Below are 22,849 nucleotides of genomic sequence, written 5' to 3' on the forward strand. Positions count from 1 at the left end.
AGGCCTGTTATTGGCTTTGTTGAAAAGGCCAGAAAGGATATGGCTGAAGCACTGGGGATTTGTGTGCTGAGAAGCTAGACTAGCTGGGAGCTGTCGTGGGGTAGATTGATCCAGAGAGTGGTTGGACTCTGTTTAGAGATCCAAAGCAAACCAACAGCAATGGGAACCCAGACACCCAGGCAACAGCCTTTAGTTTACAACACCTGTGAATGTCAGCTATTGTAGGGTTTCACCACAGTAACCAGGAAAGGGTTACTTGAAGGGCAAAGGTTGGGTCTCTCATTGGCAAGTAGAAAAAGTTCTCAGCAACAAAGCACTGGGTAAGGTGAGACACTAAAGCATTAATCTTTATGATGGGACTAAAGTATTTCTTACAGCATGCATTGTTTGCACATGACCAGGGAACACCAAAGCATATTTTCTGGCACATAATATGCAACATTTCCCCAAAATTCAGCTGATAGAAATTGTGGTGTGAGTTATGTGAGGAAATACAGTAATGGCAGTTTTCTGCCTTGGCCAGGGAAAATGAAAATAACACTGCAGTACTGCCGTGTTGCACTGGGGCTCCCCAGCTGCCAACTGTGGACACTTTCTCTTTCCGCTGGTGCGCTGCAGAAGCTGCTACTCAACTACTGGCTGCCTCTTACCAGCATTTTCGAGGAAAGATCTTCTTTTCGCCTTTCAAAAACAAGGTGCATATTTTATTTGGTAGCATATTTTATGCATGCAAATATAGAAGGAATGAGAATCATAAGTAATTAGGGTTTTCATTTTAAGGACTTTGTTTTATTACATCTCAGATAGGATAAAGGTATTTAGATATCACAGGGATGGACATTTTACACAGATATGTTTAGGTTTATAGAGTTTTATCCATCGTTCATATCAATCTAAATAAATGTAAAGAATTATCAAATTTACACACTTTGCTATGTATATTCTTTTCCAAATCACTGCCATTATGGGTGACATCACTTGTCACCTGGGCAGCCTCTGATTAACTTCTCTGTATTCTGAGAGCTGGCCATTTTTCATTAATCTGTTTTCTGTCTCTCAACCAGTCTGGATTTGATCCCTTTGCACTCAGCTCTTTCCCTGAGAATCCTTTTCAGACTCCATATGAAAGTCTATCTTCTCCTTTGCTTATCTGTGATAGAGCAATTTACTTTGTTAAGCCAACATGTTGTTTTCTTCTGTAGTCCCCAAAGGCGGATGATAAAGGGCTATCAGGAAATTTGACAGGCAAAGAACTGAGTTGTTTTCCATGGCTGTGTTTTTTTTTTGGTTTGTGTCAAGGAATCCCTGAGAGCAGAGCTCAGCAAAGGAAAGTACCTTATTTCATAATGTATAGGTCAACAAGGGATATAGCAATTCCCTGGCTTTCTGATCTGAAAGGTAAGGATTTTCATAGCCACAGTATATAAGTCAGGGCCAGGCTCAGTGCTTGACTGATGTGGCCCCATTCCCTGCAAGTGGCTCTGCCATGGTCTATAAGTTGAGTTTGATTTTTCAGACACAAAAATTGTGCTTCGAAACCCAACTTGTAGACCATGAAATACAGTAGTTCTCCACCTCATCTGCCCTGGCTTTGTTTGGGTTCCTCCTTAATTTAATAATAAATAATGCCCATCACATTGGGAACCATTTCTATATTAAGTTTTGTGGGAACAAGGCTTTGTCTACATTGGAAATTTGTACTAGTGCAAACCTGGCTGCGTCGAGGTAAAGTCTGAATCCCTACAGTGGAACTCCTTACATTTGTGCTATTGGAAAATGGCTCAGGATCAGGGATAATTTTATGTCAGAGCAAGTTATATTGCAGCAATGTTCATGGGGTCATGTCTGGGCTCTGGAGCATTTTGGTGGTCTTCAGGTGTCTTCCCTATTCACTTGCTCTGGCCACCCACTCTCTCTGCTTGTGCGGCTCTACTTCAGACTCAGAGCAACCAGATGTCCCTTTTCTATTCCAACACATAATGGACAACCAGGTTTTGCCTTTCTGTGCTTACATGATGTGGGATCCACCACACTGAGAAGTGTTCTCAGCAAATTTTTCTAGCTATTTTGTGGCAGCCTCCAAAAAGAATCATCCAGATGTCCTGGAATTCTCTGTCCACTAGGTAGAGGGGAAGGTGCAGGGAGTCTTCAAGTCAAAGGAACTACAATATTTTTGACATCCCACACAGATGGCCCTGAACACCCAAGTCCCATATGTATGTTACCAGTCAACTTTCTGCCCCCGAGAGCACTCAGCCTGCCAGAAGCACCCCAGAGGAGTCTAGTAAGCCATTTGCGAAAACATACCTCATATTGGATGCTGACATCTTGGGTAAATATAAGCTAATACTTTTTCTGAGTCCTGCTTCCCTGCCTTCCAAGTTACAGCCTCCCTCCTCAAAAGAGAACTTCACTGCTGTAGGAAAAACACCAGAGCTGGGACACCCACCTTGCAACAGCCAGCCTGCCAGCCACAGTCCTGCTTAAATCGTGCTTAACCCTGCTACCCTGCTCCAGATGGCTGCCCCTTCTTTGTGCTGCTCACCCAATCTTTCCATCTGTTTTGCCACGTGTTCAACTTCCACCTGTGCCAGATAAAAAACCTGATACTTTTCCATCTAATTTTATTTGATGGAGAGCTGAGCAGTCGCTAGCATTATTAGAAAGCACATGCTCTGTTTTGCTTACACAGGGAATCAATTCAGAAAAATCAGTGCAAGTTTGTTATCAAAACAAGGCATTTTCTTTTCAGGACAAAGCTCATCAAGGCAACTCTTTCCTTACAATCTGAGTAAGTCATTTTATTTTAAATCAACATAAATCTTAGCGAACCTTCCCTAAAGGAAAAAATCAGCAAAACCTTTATGCATTTTTCTCAAAACTATATTCCAAAAATTGTATTTGCAACAAACTACAAGGACATAATCCATTGCTAAAGGCAATTTACAAAGGACAAGCACTGTAAACTCCCCAAATATCTAGAACTTAATTCAAAACAGCATTAAGGGAACAGCAAACTTTGAGATTGACCAGAGGCAACAGAAATGGAATTATATATAAGTGCTAGTAGCACTTTAGCATTGTGAGGCAGAGTTTCAGAATAGCTCGCTGTACTCTATTCATGATGCAGAATAGCAGTAGGTACCAGTTGGGTGAATGACAACTATGCACATCTTACTAGATTCCCTTTTGCCTTTCCAAATAGGTAGGTGTTGTCACACAGATCAGTGATGTTTCTCCAGTATTAGAACTGGCTGTAGAAGTACAAATGCAATCACTCTTCTGGCCTCATCAGGATCCCTTTCATTTCCTATACTATACCCCAAATCAACACCGTACCGAGACTCCTGGCTGCCCCAGGCCAACTTTTAGTATCTGGCCCCCCTTTGCCAGAGGCAATGATAATAATAATTGGACAATGGAAAAAAAACCCCCATTTTCAGCCCCCATTTCTGTCTGGGCCCTGGGCGGCCGCCCAGTTCACCCATGTCTGTGTCTGGTCCTGCTCTAAATACGCTATTAATTGGAAACCTGTCCCTCTGGCCTTGCTCCCCTGGCTGCCCCCACAGGATATCCCTAATGAGAAATGAAATGAGGCACAACAGCAGACTAACATGCCCTTTGTAGGTAGCAAGCTACTCATTGTCTCTAACTTTCTCAGAGCTACATATATTCCATGAAAAACATGGAAGGAAATGTGGAAAAGAGTATACCATCCCTAGGGTCTCTCAAGACTGGGTCAAGGCTCAGGGGACAGCATCACAAAATTGCCCATAATGATGCAGCTTGGGTCAGAGGTGGCTAGGCAGGCATTAGAATTCAGCTGCCTCCACAACTTCTCTGTACACTGGCACAGGGAGAGCTTCCTTCAGTGCTGCTTCTTCTCATGGTGGCACAGGGAAATCTCTCATCACCAAAGCCCCACATCCATGAGTGAGATGGCTCTGCAGGCTGGATCCAGTTTGTGGGTTATAGGTTGGCAAACCCTGCCTTACAAGATCAGCACCTCCAAAAATGGAGTCAAGTGATTCACCGGTGTTAACCACTGCTCAGCATCTAGCAAACTTGAAAAATACAAAGAGGAAATAATCAAGGAACTAAAAAAAATCTCTGCAACAGGGAGAGAAGCCCAAGGGTAGTTATGAAGAGGGAAAAGGACAGAGAAGCCAAGTTAGAGAATGTTTCAGTAACCAAGGAGCTGATGGAGCAGTAGATTTTGACCTAGGAGCTAGTTGGGAATGACTTATGCACGATGGCCTGAAGCCTGGCTGTAATTGGGAAGGCAACACAAATGCATGAAGAGGAAGAGGCAGACAAGGTTCTTTGGGTAAATCTGATATCTTTTATTAAACCAACTCAAATAGTTGGAAAAATTCTTCTTAGCAAGCACTTCTTCTTCTCAGGTTTAAATAACCTCTATCAGGCTGAGGAAGCACCTACAGTTGGTGCGTGCTGTTCTTGGATGGAATGAATAGTAGGGCTGTGCAAAATTTCGCTGACCATTTCATTTCAACACTGTTTCGACCAATTTTGAGGTCGAAACAGTAAAATTGGAATGAAACAAAGGCTGTTGAAATAGCTTTGAAACAAAATGAGGCTCGTTGAAATGTTTCAGGTGGGCTGCTTCCCCATCCCCAGTGCTATATCACGCCAGGGCCAGCTCGGCAGCTCAGCTGGGCTGCTTTCCTATACTCAGTGCTAGATCACATTGGGGGTGGCGAGGCAGCCCAGCTGGGCTAGTTTCCCATCCCCGGTGCTAGATCGCTCCTGGGGCTGCTTCCTGCCCCCCTGCATGATCTAGCATGGGGGATGGGAAAGCAGCCCAGCTGGGCTTCCTTCCGCCTCTGGTGCAATCTAATGGTGGGATGGGAAAGCAGCTCAGCTGGGCTGCCTCCTGCCCTGGTGTGATCTGGCGTGAAATGTTGAAACAGCATTGAAACTGCCTTTCTGTTTCAATGGAATGGAACAGAACAGCTGTTCTGATTCGATATGAAATTAAAAATGGAACACTGTTCCGTGGAACTGTCGAAACTCAAGGTGAAATAGAACGGTGCCGTTTCACACAGCCCTAATGAATAGTAAAACTTCTTTGTACTGTGTTCTTATGCTTCCCTCTAGATCCGCCTGAAGTTTATTTAAGAGAGGCTGCATACCAGATAAAGCTGCAGGGCAAGCCTCACATGGTGGAGAAATGCCTTATCTCTAACGATCCACTAGGGGTTTGAAAATGGTGCTGGTTACCTGAACAGAGAGGAGCTGTGGGACCTTTAGGCTAGGGACAGATATTACACATACACCAGTTTAAGTGATCAGAAACTGGTTTAAACCTGTAACATAACAGATGTTCAGTACACATAAACCAGTTTGAAAATGGCTGAAACTGGATTGAGATAAACCTGGTTGAATGTAATATTAGACTTAACTGATTTGGCTCAAACCAGTTTATGCAATGTCTGTCCCAGACTCCTTGCTGGTTTAAGATGAATCAGAGTCCCTCAGCATCCTGGCCTGCTCTCTGGCTGGGTGGGGCTTTCTGTTCCACAGCACAGCTGGACCCTCCCCTCTACTGCCTTGCCAGAGCTCGGTAGTCTCTGCAGGCATCTGCCTGGCTTTTGCTTCCCCCCTCCCCTCCCCACTCTGTGCTAAGCAGGCATTCCTCCACTCCTCACAGACACCTCAGCACTAGCTAGCAGACCACATGCTGGTTACAGTCCATGCTGTGGGAGACAACAGAGGCAGACAGGCTTTTTGGAGCTATTCAACAGCTAGCTTAATGTCCTTCCTGGGAAAAACTGTTTAAGAGCTGTTTGCTCCCCTCCTCCCCCTCTCCACTCCCTGCTAAGCAGAAATTCCCCGTTGCCCTCTGCCTTGCGGAGAAGGTATCTGTGTACTAGCTAGCAGACCACATGATGGGTCCATGCTCAATCAACAGGCAGAATCAACAGGTAGCTGGTAATGTCCCTCTGTTTTCTCAATGGGGCAATAAACACTGAGATAGGGGTGACACTGTTATAACCCTCCCCACCCCTGACTTGCTTGCCTGTCAGTTTGCTGCAGTATATAGAAGCAGGGAGGGAGGTTGAAAAGCTCTGCATCATCAACAGATGCATGCACTGTACACACCCTCTTTGCCTCAGTGCTAGCTGGTGGCTGGGGGCTGACAACAGTCTGGCCCCTTGAGCAGCAAGCTGGGAAAAACCTGGGACTACAGGCAGGTTGGGGGTTTACACCTGTCTAAATGGAGAATGACAAAAAGGCCAGTCCAATGTAAAACACGAGGGTAAACTATGCTCAGAGTGTGAGGGAGCCATGATGAGCGCGTGATTAAATAGCCTCAGCAAATCAGGGGCTACATGAGGCGTGTGACCGCACGGCCGGCAGTCACAGCCTCCTGACTGGAAGTCAGCAGATACACGGGGCACATTTTGATTGGCTCCGTAGCTTATAAAAAGGGGCAGAATACAGGCACCAGGGGGATCCACGCATCAGTTTGGAGAGGCCTGATCACCCTTTCCAGGATCCTGCGTCCTCGATATCCTCCTCCTTGGATGCCCCCACTCGAACATATCACTCGACCGTACCACTTGAACGTACTGAGCTCACGTGTTGTTGTTGTTGTTGTTCCTGTCATTGTCCGTGCTGTTGTCGTTGCTTACAACTGTAACGTCACGAATAGCTGTTAAAAAGTTTTCCTGCATAAACTGTAAGTAAAGCTTCAAGTTATTACATCATTTCAATTCGAGTCCGTGTCCCTTTCGTCCCCAGCCTGTTCATATCTGAGGGTTAGCCATCCACCTCACGCCCCTCAAGACGACATGGCATCATGAACAGGATCTCCGGGGCAAAGGGAAGACGAGGAGTACCTTGACCAATTAGCACAGCATTGCCTGTGGCGGAACCACTATAGACCTCCGACCATGAACGCTGATGATTTATGGGCCCACGTGGCGTACCATCAGGCCCGGCCAGATGGGAGGATCAGGGGCCATGTCTCTATCCGCCCGACTGAAAACAACGGGGGTCCACTCAAAGAGTGGGTTGTAGCCGGCCTCACCCCGGCAGCCTTGGGGTGTCTCCTCACTAGTCCCGTGGTCATATACCGACCACCCGATACGGCCGCAGAGGTACAACTTAACCACGTTAAGCCCGCCGGCAAAAATGATTGCACCCCAACAAAAGAGTATGCTAGATGCATCAAATATCTGAAGGAGGGTGGCGGCTGCGACACTCCACCTGATAAATTCAGGTGCCCCAATCTCAATCCTGGGGGCGCCGAAAATGAGATTCTAACAGGCCTCCATGAGAACCTTGAAACTGACGGACGGGAGGCTACAAAATGGGCAGGAAAAAGGTGGAGCAAGGGAAAAATAATTAATATTCTGTTTCGCACTGTAACAACTCTACTGAGACACGCGGCGAATCAGGGCAGCGTGGTGGAGATGTTGGCCAGGACAGCCGTGGATCAGAGCGCCACATGATCCAAGACACCGTCCTAAGATGGCGCTGCGGATGGAAAAGAAGGAGGGGCTGAGGCGCTCCAGGCGGGAAACCCTGGCTCAGTGAGTGAGCGGCCCCTAGGGGAGGGTTTGAGCGCGGAAGCGGGAACAACAGAAGGGGGAGGGGTAAAGGAGACTCCGTCAGGCCCGTCCGAGGAACTGCCCCCATATGGCACCCCGCGCCTATACCCCACTCTCCCTGCGGGCACAAGCGCGCCTGCCTTGCAGGCGAATCCTGTGGCTCTAATAAAAACCGTCACTGATGGCACGGCGACCCGTACACTCACCACCTTTCGCACCCGTACCGGGGGGGAGCTTCAAGAACTAATGAAGGAAACCCGGTTAAATCCGGGCAAAACACTGGCAATATGGTAAGGGTGCCTGATACTAGAACACGGGGCGGATCTGGTAGACCTCGAGGAATGCATGGCACTCATGCGCCAACCTGCGTGGAGCGGCGGAGTGTGCAGTGACACAACCCAGATACTGCGCAACCGAGCCTGGCCGATTCCTTTGTGTGCTGCCACGATCCCGGCATTAATGACCCGAGTCCATACCTGGCATGCGGATCTGCCTGGTAACCCCACAGCCACACAACTTTTGTATGCCATAGTGGGAGCAAGCTTTTTAACTTGGGATCCCGGGAGGTACCTGTTGAATTTAACTCCCCATCAGGCGAATAGCAACTGGCCTCATCGTTGGTGCAACGACCCTGGCACTGTCCCCGTGTCCACGCCAGCAGTGGAGGCTTGCGTGGAAATTTACAGGGGTGAAAACATGCCTATGTTTCGCTTGCTGCTACACCCATTGGTGGGAGGCCCAATAGGGAATGTCCTCAGCAGTCTAGCAAGACTCAGTACGGCACGCAAGGCAGAAACTGCATCTGCCCCACCATCACAAGTACAAGCAGCGGGGGCCTGGGGAGCACCACCTAATAAGCCTCGAGCCGATCGCCCACTGTGTGGACAACTGCCAAACCGTACCCCCGAGGAACGCGCTATGTTTGGCTTCTTGTTAAACAAGAGTGGCCTAACAAAGAGCCAAATCCGCGGATTGGGGGATGAAGGGCAGAAGGCACTGGCACTTAACCTAGGCTTTAAGCCGAGGCTGCAGAACCAGATGAAAGAAAAAACGAGTAGCAGCCGCCGAACCGGGCACTGACAGCTGACCTTTCAATGATGAACGCCCGTATATCACCCTCAATGTTAGCGCGCCTGGGGACTTCGACACAACACTTACGCACTTTTTACTAGACACAGGAGTCCAAGTAAATGTAATCAAACCTGAAACCCTGCATGTGAGGACATTTAAGACCATCTTCGTTCAGGGTCTAAACGCCACCGCCGCTAGTTAAATTCTGTACTGGCAGAAGAGTTTTACATGGGGTCCTAGGTGGCATTAACATCCTAGGGATCCTGGGAATAAAGGCGTTAAAACTCAAGGATAATATATATTTGGCACTACCATTAACCGTCACGCAGGGAGAAGAACACCGACCGACATTAACAAACCCGACACCATGGCGGTACCAACCGATACCTATGCGTCCTGCCTTACAGCCCCAAGTTGAAAATCTATTACATGACCTATATAAACGAGGTTGCATCAGTCTGGTAACATCGTCCACTTATCTTTCGGCCGGATGGGGCATCCCTAAGCCAGAGAAACCAGCAGAAGCCCGATTAGTGGTAGATTACCGACAGGTGAACCGCCACTGTAGTCCCTTACAAATGTCCGCCGCGCAAATGATCGTAGAAATCATCAATGGTATGATTGATATACAAAGGAACGGAGAATCGTGGGCCATCACTTTAGATTTAAAAGATATGTTTTATTCGATCCCCATAAGTGACCCGCAGGGGATCCTCAATATGTGTATAGGCGGTAAAATGTATATGTGGAAGGTCTGCCCGCAAGGCTATCGAAACGCACCAGCGTTGGCGACCACAGTGATAAATGACAACCTCGATCGCTTTGCACATCTTCACCCAGAGACAGTGAACATCAGTGTCTGGTCCTATGTCGATGACATCGTGATTATGGGACATGACCGAGCGGCGATTCGTAGCACCAGCGAGAAACTAAAGAATCACCTGGACAACGAGGGCTGGACAGTGAACGTCGCAAAATCCATGAGCGAACCGTCCTCGGATATTACCTTTTTGGGGACTCGGTTAGCTGGACAGCATCGGTGGGGAACAGCACATAATTCCGCTCCTGAGCTCAAATCCCGACCCACCACACAGACGGATTTTCAGGGCCTATTAGGTCAATTAAATTGGTTCCGTCACTACGTTACTCCATCGCAACTAAAAGTCATCCAAAGGTTGCAGCATTAGATCCGGAAGAAAACGCAGCGGAGGGATCCTTGGGGCGATCGAGATCAGGAAGCCTTAGAGAGAGTCATGAAAGAGGTTAAAGAAACATGTCTAATTGCACCCCCGACCAGTAACCCGCTGTTAATTCATGTGGGCTACACCAACGAACACCTGTGGTTTACAGCCAAAGATTCTGCAACGGGACAACTTGCATTCACTGGTCACCACACTTTACAAACACACCAGCATCGGTATGGTTGCTTGGCAAAGGTTATGCTTGCCGCCCAGCTAGCAGAGCACCACGCAGCATTCCCAGGGACACTCGTTGCACCTGGTGGCGCCATGTTAGCATTGCTCAACCCCGTTCGAAGTCACCCAGAGTACCAAGGTACACTGAAGACTTGGAGTACTTTGGTTCTTCAGTACCAGTATTACTGGTCAACTTGGCAGGTCACCAACGGGGATCCAACCCCAGATGACGAGGAGAGCAATTTCATTGTGCCGCAGCTGTATGGGACTACTTCATCGGCGTGGATAGCCTCTGATAGCACATCCCGCAACAGCGGAGCGTACGGGTTCTACTGTCCGGCACACTCTGGAGAATCCGTTCAAGTGTCTGAGCTGCGTGGATTTCATTTGGCCCTCAAACATGCTCACCACCGCCACAATGGGACGCTCATGGTCCCCATCATTGCTATAGATTCGGAATACATATATCGTATCGTCACCGGAGCAGCGCAGGCAGCGGAACATCAACACATCTGGGGGGATATCAAGGTTACCCTATTACGCTTCTCTACCCGACCCTTAGTAAAGCACACGCGCTCTCATCGACCCGATACAGATCCCATACATTCCATCATCGATCAGTTGTTAGCCCACGGGAGACCATCATATGGGGAAAACATACCACAGCTACACCTCGCTGACACCGTAGACGATAACCCCCTTTTAACTTGGCTCCACAAACACTGGGGACATCCGGGGGCCGAAAAAGCATGAGGTCGATGGAAACAACAAAGTGACAAAGGACCGAGCCTGGAACACTGGAGGGAAATAGCCCAAGCTTGTCACGCCTGTGAGCAAGAAAAGCCGTCACGACACAAACACTTAAAGGGCATTTTCGACCCAGCGCATTTTGCACCTGGAAAGACGTGGCAGGTGGACTTACTCGGGCCACTCCCAGGAGCTAAGCCACTAGCGACAGTGGACTTAGGGACCCGCCAGCTTCTTGTCCTCCCAACGAGAAAAACCACTGCTTCCGCAGTTCAAGGGTGCCTGCAGATCGCCTTTGCTCACTGGCAAGTACCCCATGCGATACATTCTGATGGAGGGCCGCCTTTCAGTTCTAGAGCCCTAGAGCGGCTTGCAATGGAACATAACATTCAATGGCATCATCACTTACCTTACCATCTGCAGTCCAATGGCGTTGTGGAACGTCACATAGGATTGTATAAGGAACAGCTGAGATTAAAGGGAAACGGGTCATATAAAGACTGGACCAAATACAACAATGACGTACTGATTGCGATGAACGCCGGGAAAACTCTGTGGGATGAATGCAACCCCGTTCCATGTCCACCATGGAAGCCGTGTTATTTGCCTCGGGAACCAGTGTGGCTAACCATTCCAGTCGCCAATAATAAGCATCCATCTCCCGTTCCCGGTGTCATAGTTAAATCCGGAGAGTATCCAAATACTTACCTTGTCTCCGACGAAGCAGCCACACCCACACGCATTGTCCTAGCCCATCACAATTGGCTAAGCCGACGCAGTATAGCTTCCCATGTAAGATATAATTTACAATGCATCACTAATAGACCTTAAGTTTTGTCTTACAGCTCAGGCGACAACAGCATGTTATGAACCGACCTCTTCATCGTCAATCTACTCGTACTTATGGCAAAGGTTGCCACAGAAACCAGCGACCCTGATGACCCCTTGCGGCAGAACTCCGTGCTACAGCTGATAGAAACCTGGGCTAACGCAACTGGACAGCACCCAGCAGGCGTAACGGCCTGTATACCAAGGCCAAGTGCAATCAAGGGGGATGTGTTGACCACGTGTGTCACTCCCCTTAACATCACCCGATGGTTTCACGATGTGCAAGGGCCATTGTGCGGAACCTTCATTTGCAGAGCTACCGGACCTATACCTTGTCCGGGTTGCCAAGTGGTGTCTTTCCCCAACCACACAAGAACAAGGGGAAAGACTATGGTGGCATATTATTGGCCATCTGGTCCTATAACAAAACGAAATATAACAAGCTTAAACTGCGTAAGCTGGGGACTAGGGGGATATAAGATACAACCAGTCGATTGTAATCGCATTCCATGGGGAGCACGCAAATGGGGTACAGATGATGACCAAGTCCAAACTTTGCCATGGTCAGCACGACAACACTCACCCTTGTGGTTTTTGTTTCTTAATAGCACTCCGATCTGGAGAGGGGGATGGGATCCTAAAAAAGGAGTGAATTTAACAGAGTCTAATGGAAATCACCCGTTGTTAAGTGCATTTTTTCCCCTTAGGCAAGCAGAGGTGCGATATTTTGAAAGCCGTAATCTAACCCACCCTTACTGCACACCCAGGGTACAAGCGTTGTGGTGTAAGAGACGTAATCTGCCAACTAATGCACCCCGCGGTCTTATGTGGGCGTGTAACGACGGGTTGTTATATACAGCCTTACCCTCTAATTTCGACAGTGCCTGTTTCATAGCGCACATAGAGCTTTGCCCACCACTCGCCACCAATACTTCCAACCTGTATACTCCATGTTTTCGGTGATCTGACTCCAGATGAAAGCGTGCTGTCACCGTCTGGTCAAAAATGACTTATGGCGAGCAGGTGGCCAAACAATTTGAATGGCAAATAGAAGGCCTATTCCTGTGGTACGTGGGAATAATGAAAGCCCGTGTAGCCATTACCCACTTAGCTGAGGAAGTAGAAGTAGGGTTTAATGCCACCAATGAAGCCTTAACTTTAATAAATAATCAATTGCAAGAAACATCACGAATGACCCTACAAAATCAACTGGCTTTAGATGCCATGTTAGTGCATAATGGGGGAGTATGTAAATACCTGAACCTGTCCACCGAATATTGCTGTATAGCTATCCCAAATGTTACGGTTCCTTTATTGTCTCAGCTTGATTTAATCCAGAAGGCAGCCAAAGGCGCTAATGCCACGGCAGGTATCAGTAATGGCTGGCTCGCAGACCTATTTTCAAGTTTCGGTTGGAACCTTTCATCATTAGCCATGCGCATAATTGCCCCACTTTTAACATTATTAATACCCTTAGTTGGCATTTTACTTTGTGTTTGTGTTGGATGTTGTATCTTAAACACACTTAAGCGACGATTAATGACATTTTCAACCTTCGTGTATACTCAATTGCCTACTGCAAATGAAGAAGGTATAGAACTTGCAGGTATCTAATCTGGCATTTGGTCAAGGGGGCATGTCTAAATGGAGAATGACCAAATGCCAGTCCAATGTAAAACACAAGGGTAAACTATGCTCGGAGTGTGAGGGAGCCTTGATGAGCACGTGATTAAATGGCCTCAGCAAATCAGGGGCTACATGAGGCATGTGACCGCATGGCCGGCAGTCACAGCCTCCTGACTGAAAGTCAGCAGATACACAGGGCACATTTTGATTGGCTCTGTAGCTTATAAAAAGGGGCAGAATACAGGCACCAGAGGGATCCACGTGTCAGTTTGGAGAGGCCTGATCACCCTTTCCAAGATCCTGTGTCCTCAATATCCTCCCCCTTGGACGCCCCCACTCAAACATATCACTCGACCGTACCATTTGAACGTACTGAGCTCACGTGTTGTTGTTGTTGTTCCTGTCATTGTCCGTGCTGTTGTCGTTGCTTACAACTGTAACGTCACGAATAGCTGTTAAAAAGTTTTCCTGCGTAAACTGTAAGTAAAGCTTCAAGTTATTACATCATTTCAATTCGAGTCCGTGTCCCTTTCGTCCCCGGCCTGTTCATATCTGAGGGTTAGCCATCCACCTCACGCCCCGCAAGGCGACAACACCCTTCCCTAATCAAAGCCTCCTGCTGAGACCTGGCCCCACTCGCCTCAGCTCAGCTCTGCAAGGGAAGGAAGGACTGCTCTAGCACACCCTGGCTTCCAGCCTGAGCCACTGCAGGCATGTTCCTGAATTTCCTCAATCCAGAGGGATTTTCTGTATGGTTGGAAACTGGTTCAGCCTAGCCAGGTTAGACTAACCTGCAAAGTTTGAATCAATTCAGGCTCAGGCTTTTTGAATGGTTGTCCCTATCCTTTGGGTTTAATGCTTCATATAGAAGACATTGGCTTCTGTGGTCTGGTGAGTGCACTCCAAGAGTGATTTCACAAGGCTTAGGAGCTGGCATCAATGTAGAGGTGTGTAGGGTGCTAACCACAATACTGAGTGCATTTTTTGAAGGAAATGCCCCAGGTGGAAGCAGTGACTAGAAGTGAATTAGAAACTGGTTGTGCATTTGGGTGTTGCTACAATGTAAGAGTGAATTTGAAGCAGTTACACCAAAAAATCCCACTTGGAAGCTAATCCTTTTGTGAAGAAATAAAAGAGCACGAAAGATGCTCAACCAGTCTACACCCCCATACCTTTTTCTATCCTCCCCTGTGCTACATGGCAAATAAATGGTAAGTTTTCTTTCCCTAGTGTGATCCTGAGAAGTCTTGGATCAGTGAAGCAGTTAGCTGTACTGCTATTAGACCTCGGCCAGCCCAGCTGGAGCCAATTTAGTGGCTCTCTAGTGTGGCAATCAGCAGCTGGCTGGAACTAAGGAAATAAAGTAACATTGCTGCTGCATAAAGTACTAGAAGCAGCAGCCTGTTCAGCATTTTATGGTTCACTTCTGCTCAGGGCTCTTGGGAAGTCAGTTAAAGGGAGAAAAGGCTCTAGTGTATTTTGAGGAGCAGAGGTTATTATCTGGGGCACTGGCTTGAAGTAACGACAAAGCATTTTGTTCTTTTATTGTTTTTACTGATAAATGTTTTGTTGTTTTGAGACCTAAAAGAAAGGTTGTCAGGCTCATCTGTGGCAAGCACTCCCCAGGCATTCAGCCTGCTGACACCACCATTTCACCAACTTGCTCAAAATTACTGAAGCGTCCCAGCAAAGGAAGAAAAAGAGCTAAGGAAGAAACACAAGTACATTCAGCTCCTCCTGAGGAAAGTGAGTGTGTTTCTCTTGTAAGAAAAATAGCACTTCTCAAATGCTTGCATTGTGGACATGAAATGGGAACAAGAGGTCACTCAACGAAAGTGGTGGCTGTGGAGTTTGGTACAAAATACTTCATGCAACATAGGGCTGTCCTGTAAAATTCATTGCAGCAGTTGATTGCTATCAAAGAGTAAGTTAGTGGGGGAGGGTGTCCTAAAAAGGCCAAGATAATAGAGCACAAGCAATAGGAGAATTTATGGGTAAGTACTGCAAAAAAAGAGCAATAGAATCTCAGGAAAGAAGATGAAGAGGAGACTTCATTTTGGTCTATTAAAGCTCCCGGCGGGGAATTCTGAAAGATGGAGTTAATAAATTAAGATCAGGTATACCACACAGAGAGGTTGATTAAACATTGAAACTACTTAGCAACTCCTTACTTACTTACCTCTGGCAGGGGTGGATTCTACAAATCTAGACAGGATCCATTTTAGAACTGCTCCAGATCCTTGAGAAATCATGAGCTGCATACAAGGGTGACTGGCTGAAATTAAATACCTGTATACTGCAGGATATCAGACTATACTTCTATAGGATTTAAACTCTGAGTGATGCTTTAAGGCATAAATCCAGAGACCTACACAACTACTTGGATGCGATATAGCAATGTGATGATGGTAGTGGAGTTTCCATCTTCTGAATCACCAAGACTCAGAGAGATACTAAAGTCTATTGGTCTAGTAGGGTTGGAGTGTTGTTTGTACTTGAAAGTTTGTCAAAAATCTCTTCCAATTATACAGGTGATCCAATAACAACTATCACAGAAAACCCCCTTGCTTCTATATTGGTCTTTATGGCAAAGTAAGGGTCCCTACTTCACAGGGGTAGAATTTACTTAAACGGCTTTCAGGCACTGTTGAATCCCTAGCTTCATTTTCTTACCTAATCAAAATCTAATTTCTCCATGATTACTTACAGTTACTATAGCAAATTAGGCCCCAATTCTGCAAAAATTTTGGTAATGGCTTAACTGTGAGTGGTGCCTATGACCAATAGGATTATTCAGAGTGCATAAAACAAAGCACAGGCCTAAGTCCCTGCTGAATTTGAGTAACAGATTGTGTATGTGTGTGTGTGTATATCAGGGTTAGCAACATTTTGGCTAGAGTGCCGAAAAAACCTGCAATGTCTACCTTTTAAGGTGCGGGGTACATGGCAGGACAAAATGCATATTAATATAGTTAATAATCATAAATGTTGCTTTTTTTTTTTTTTTACAGTAAATAACAGGTGTTCTAAAAATTCCAAACCTGGTGACAATAAATAAAACTTCATAAACTAACTTTGTTCTTGCGTATTCTTTTTTTGTTAAGCAGGTTGTAATGAGAGAGAGAGAGAGAGAGAGAGAAAAGAGAAAGAAAAGAAAAAGAGGGAAAGAAAGGAAAAAGGGAGAGAATAGAGAAAAAAGAAACGTAAAAGAGAAGAGAAAAAGGAAGAAATAGAAAAGTAAAAAAAGAGCAAAAGAGAAAAAAAAGAGGGAAAGGGGAAGAGGAGAGAAAAAGAGGGAAAGAAAAAACAGAGAAAAGAAGGGAGAGAGCAAAAAGAGAGAAGACAAAAGAAGGAAAAAAGGAGAGAAAGAAGAGAAAAAGAGAAGAAAAGAAAAAAGGGAGAGAAAGAGAGAAAAAGAGGAAGAGGGTGCGTTCCTCACTGCCCATGTCTCCCACCACTACTGGCTGCAGCTCAGGCCTGCTGGTCCATGGCAGTGTCTGGCAGAGGGAGGCAGCAACACCCCAGCAGCAGCCACCAGGGCTGGGACGCTCAGGCCTCCCTGATGGTCCTGGAGCAGGGAGGCCTGAGCGTCCAGGGCTGGGAGGGAGGGCCTGGCCAGGGTTCAGGCAGACAGATGCCCCATCCCACCCAGGCAGCAGCAGCAGCAGCACGGGGACACTGGGTGCCAGGGCTAGGTGGTTGGGGCAGGATCTGGGTGGTGCAGGGAGAAGCAGGTACAGGGGAAGGTGCTGCAGGCAGGCTGGCCCAACTGGGCCCTTGTGAAGGTGGCAGCTGTAGAGCAGGGGCTGGGCAGGAAGCAGGGGCTGCCCCAGGGCTCCACAGATTCAGGCTGCAGCAGGTGGTAGGGGGTGCCCGGTGGCACCCGAGGTGGGGTCCAGCCTGGCCCAGTCTGCGCAGCTCCGTGGGGATGGGCCAAAGCTGCCCCACTCAAAGACCTGTGATCACAACTATGATATATCTGACTGTTGCTATATAATTTAAAACTGACAATTGTGATAGCCAGGCCTGGTGGCATGAGGCAGCCACAAAAGAAGACCAGAAAACAAAGCTACTGCTTTCTAGAGGAACTATTGCTGCTGCCTACATGGAGCTCGTAATGGTGGGAGGGAACTGCCTCCCTCTAGGACAGGGGTTCTCAATCCCTAGGCTGTAGCCCAGTGCCGGACCACGGTTGGTCGGCTGCCAGTCTGCAGCAGGCGGTTGCCAGACCGGAAGTGGTCGCGGACCAGCAAACTGTGGCCCCCCAGAGCCGGGCACAGAGGCTGTGGCTCCTTCTGCAGGGCCCATGGCAGTGCTGGGTTTAGCCCACTGGAAATTTTCATCGCGGTTGACTGTGACTGCTGGGCCATGGTTTGCTGAGCCGCAGCCACTTCTGGGCTGCGGTTTGCTGGGCCACAGCATAAAAACTTTGGGAACCCCTGCTCTAGGACACTGCAGCATTGGGGGGAGCTCCCAGTTAGAGCAGTCTCCCAGGGATGCCCCGAAACACTCATCAGTTTTTAAAATGTATCCTGTGAAATGCTAGAAGAAAACGTTGTGAAAGTACACCAGTTCCTTAAAGAAATCTCCCATCCCCTTACTCCTGTTACTGGGCTTTGAAACCCGTATTGAGCTCCTTGTTGCTACAATCACCTGGCCAGCAAGACTTGAAGTCAGGGGTCTTAGTGGAGCATGGGCAGCTGGGGCTTGACCTTGAGTGTCACAACCCAGGGGACCAAATAAGGTCCCAAGTAAAGTCAGGAGACAGAAGAGGAGGAACAGGCAGGTCAGGAGGCTGAGATGTGTAAGGGACTAAGACATGGGTAAAGACACTGGCCAGGGGGGTCTGGAACAGGATGCAGGGATCCAGACCAGGCTCACTAGCTGAAGAGGGTTCAGAGTTTGCAGCTGTATGTAGCTGTAAGGACTGGGGCTTGGATTATCACCACACTAAAGCCACAGGAGCCAGCCATAAAAAAACGGGTCTGACCTGGAGTCAGGAGTATAAAGGCTTCAGGCTAGACCAAGGAATCAGCATGTGGGCACTGGGAGGCTAAGAATAAGGAGCCAGAAGCCCAGCACCAGCCAGAGAGGCATCTGTCCTAGTGAGTAGCCTGCTGGGTATTAAAGAAGCAGCTGCTGATAAGCAGGTAGCCATGTCCAGGCAGACAACTGGGGCCAGCTGGAAGTAGTTAGGCTCTTGACAGCCAGGCTCATTCAGGTAATCTGGGCCAACAGGGCCAATTTAGCCTGCTTGATGCCCTGACACCTGAGCTAAGTAGTTTGAACTTAAATTGCCATTGGTTGTAGCTCATCTCTGGACTCATCTGTGCTATGGGCATTGGCAGTGCACAGGGTAGCCTCATTGGCTAGGTCACCCCTGACTGGAGCAAGTCTGGCAGTGCAGCAGTTGCTGTTTTTTCTCCCCTCTTCTCCCACCCATTCAACACCTGGAGCTGTTGCCCTGGTTGACCTCTCTTTCCCTCCTTAGCTATAGTGTAGACATATTCTGTGACTGCCGTGTAGCATGCTTCTGATGTATATCTGAGAGCAGGAGCTGACACACAGCACTAGAAAACACAGCTTGCATATTTGCATCAGATCCTGACTATTTGTGTCAGAAATCAACAAGAGTCGAGCACGGTAACAAGGTTCTTTGAGCTATTTTGAAACAGTTCTTCAAACCTGTGGTAGAGAAATCTTTTTTGGAGTGTGGTGTTTTTTTTGGAACAGCAAAAAATGTTTCAAATGTAGACTAGATAAGCGGCTTTCCTGTCATTTCTGATATGGCACAGAAAACACATGGCTTTATCAGCAGTAGCTTCCTTTCGTTCCCTGCTGATTTTTTCACAGAAGAAATCCAAGTTCTGATGCAGAAATGAGAGTTGTGATATGAAATTGGATGTGTGCACTGAAAGCTCTCCACTGTGAATTTATTATCATTTCTAAAATTCAAGTTCTGCTGGCATATTTAAGGAAGCTATTTTTTTTCATTTTGTAATTATCTTTAACTGCAAGACCCATCATGAGCAAGCACTTTTTAAAACTTGCATTTTCATAGCTTCATAAATGTGAAATAATGGGTTTGTCTAATCTTAAATATGTCCTGCATCAATGACTGCGTTTGTTATGGTTTATAATTTTATCTGCTAAATGTGGCTTAGAGAACTATCTGTTTCCTTCTGTTCAAGGCAGCCTACATAACGTAAGTGCATTCAGAATAGCCATAGGGGTTGAATCGGAGAAATCAATCATTTTTATGTTTTTCTGAGTTTAGGCTTGTCCCCATTTCCCTAGTATTGAGGGTTTCTCTGATACGCCTCTGTATGGGTTTGCTGTTTAAAGATTTCTGAGGGTGCTGCCTATTATAAGGGACCAACATCACCAGCTAGGGCTGTGCACAATGTTGATAGGCATGGTACTTTTTGCTTTGTAATCCTATCTACAGCACTTGTGCTATGTCATTGCCAGGTTTATGGGGTATATCTCTAATGGTGCAAAGCAGCAGTGTGCAGAGATACCTCATGCTAACTCTGGATGCAGAAGCAGTGTAGCTATATTAGTGAAATGTCACACCAATGTATTCATACTGCTTCCACCTCAAGATATAGTATGTGCAGAGCCAGCTTGAGGTATATTTACTAGATCAATGCTGCACAGCACCATGTGGACATATCCACAGATTTATAGGTCAAGACCAAAACAGACCATCAGATTGTTTAGTTTAATCTCTGCATAATACAGGCAATACAATTCACCCAGTTATCCCAGTACTGAGTCCAATAACTTATCTGTGTCTAGCTAAAGCATATCTCCCAGAAGAGTATTCAGTCGTGATTTAAAGACAGCAATAGACTGACAATCCACCACTTCCCTTGATATTTTCCCCCATGGTTAATCAACCTCACTGTTGAAAATGTGTGTGTAATTTGAATTTGTTTGGCTTTAGCTGCTAGCCACTGGTTCTTGTTATGCCTTTCTCTACTAGATTAAAAAAATTGCTTAGTACCCTCCATTTTTTTTTCTCTGTAAAGGTCTTCAGAGCACAGGCAAACAGGCATTGCTGAATTGCCTACTGGTTTTAGGTGAAAGAGTACTACCACTTTAAGCTGTTTTTATTTGGGTTTCCACAGAACCCAGATGTCTCACAATAAAAGCCTGATCCAAAGCCCATTTAGGCTAATGGAAAGACCTCAATGCTTAGATCCAAATCCTGCTGTCACATGCAATTTCACAGCTTTCATTAAAGTCAATATGCATCTATGAGTAGAAAGGGGGCAAAATTCTGCCTTGAATACATAAACACAGCTGTCCCTGGTTAAATGTTTCTGGATGTTACTTTAAACAAGCCTTTGAATCAAATCTCAGAGTAGTGGATGCTTTCTTAAATGCTTATATTTTAAAATAAACGTCATATTTGTCGGGGCTGAGGGGCTGTGGCCAGCAGCCCGGGCACGTGGGCCGGGGAAGTCGGCACGGCGGACTAGAATTAGGCACTGACGCGTGGAGGTTGATTAAACATTGTTTTACTTACACCGTAGATGGTCGCGGTGCAGGCAGGAAAACTTGCTTGGTTACAGTTGTAGATAGAAGAAAAGAAGAAAAACTCGAACGATGAGAGCTCTTTGAACTGATACGAGAGTCCGAATTGTGACTCTCAATGAGCACACAGGGTAGGGATACGTCAGGGATCGTTCGGTGACGGGGAGAGACTCTTGATGGCTGATCAAACCACCATTCGGTCCAAGATTTACGTAGAAATCCACAAGGTAATCGTGGACTCCTTGCCGGAATTCTCTCGGATTTCTCCCGGAATTCTCGGAATCGGGGTTCTCAGGATCCTCCTGAGATTCTCGGAGATCTCCGGCTTGGGCGGAAACTGCTCAAGCCTCCTATATGGCTAGCAAGCCAATCGCTAGCTGCCACATGGGAATAATCTAGAAACAGCCAATAGTGGGACACACATCTGCATGCGAGTGGCGGGAACTCCTTTGCACCGGGGTTTTCTCTCTGCAGCTGAGAATTGCACTGTGCAAAGAAAGCTCCAGATGGCGGGAAATAATTCTGCAGTGCCGAAGCGCGCACACAGTCATTGGGCCATGACAATATTAAATGCTCCTCAGATGCCCTCTGCTTTTTTCCTACCTTAAACTATTTAGGGCTGTAACCTTGACAGTCTTTTACATTCCAAGGGCTAAGAGCCTAATACAAGATAAAGATAGAAATGAGTTAAGATATGTTAGGAGGCCTATAAAAGGCATTTTAAAAATCAGGTTTGTGTCCTTTTTTATTAGGTATAAAGAAAGTCCTAAAGTCAGTCTTTCTTTATTTCCCATCTGTTTATTAGAAGAGAGAGAGCTTACCTGAGGAAAAGTCTTGTGAGCACCCACATCTAATTAAAGGGAAAGGAATGTTGAATCCTTAACAAAGATATCTTTTCTCTTCAGTTTTTGTTAGGTATCAGGTAAATGCTAAAAAGCAAAGACCAAGGTTCTTATTCCTGTCTGCAACTGTTTGGGCGCCTACAGACATTCAGGCCCACACTTTAACTCATGGCGCTTTACATAAAGGACTACAAGTTAGAGCCCTCCTTTATCCACTCCTGATCCAACAGACATTTGCCTGTTGGGTTGCGGGGGAGGCCAGTGGGGGGGGGAACATGGTAGGTGGGGGGCTCTGTGAGGTCGGGGCCTCCATTTCACCCCCAACCCCGTTCTCTCCCACCTCCAGCTCAGGCCAGGCAAGCTGGCAGCTCTGTGCTTCTCACTTCCCACTCCCTCCCTACTGACAGCCCCACCCCTGCGTGAAAAACGAACCCTCAAGGGAACACAAGTTCCCCAAGGTGCTCTAAAGCAGAGTGCCTTAATCTAATATGTGATTTGACAAGGGTTAATGTTTTGTACGCTTGCCCAATTTAAAAGCACTCTGCAGCCATGCATGTGTGTTAAGTTACAGCTGTAGAGTGCTTTCAGGGGCCAGACTGCATGAAAAATGTTACTTCTGTCTTCACCTTTTATGCTTCCTTATCAGTGCGCACTCAATGTAGTAGGTGCCCTAACAAAGGAAATGCTCAGGCAGTATGGAGCAGGATTAATTAACTTTATAACATCTCCCACATCCACATTTATTTTGGATAGGGAATATTTTAGTGATATAAAGTTCAACCTGATAGGGGAAAGGGGTTTAATGTATTGGACCCTATGTTACCTTATTTTAGAACAGCCCTTTGGCGTTTCCAACTCTATGAATGGCAGCTGAGGACCCCTAGAGCACTAAGTGCAAACTTGGCACAAGGTAGATTCTGACTGAAGACATTTAAACCAATTTTTCTCCTTTGCAGTTCTTCAATTTTCATTCTTTTGTGATACCACCTTTTCACTAGTTATCCAGTGACCATCGGGGCTTCCAGAGCAGATGAAATCAGAATTTAGATGGAACAGAATAAACAGGGCCACAGGCTTTTGCTCAATTTGAATAGAAAAAAATATTGAGAATTTTGCAATCTTTTTGGTAGTCAGTGACCCATTTATAGAGAACAAAGGGAAATGTTAACTTCTGCAGGACACAAGGCAGACTCTTGTACTT

The sequence above is a fragment of the Alligator mississippiensis genome, chromosome 1 (genome assembly GCF_030867095.1).
Source record: "Alligator mississippiensis isolate rAllMis1 chromosome 1, rAllMis1, whole genome shotgun sequence".
In the NCBI taxonomy this organism is placed as follows: domain Eukaryota; kingdom Metazoa; phylum Chordata; order Crocodylia; family Alligatoridae; genus Alligator; species Alligator mississippiensis.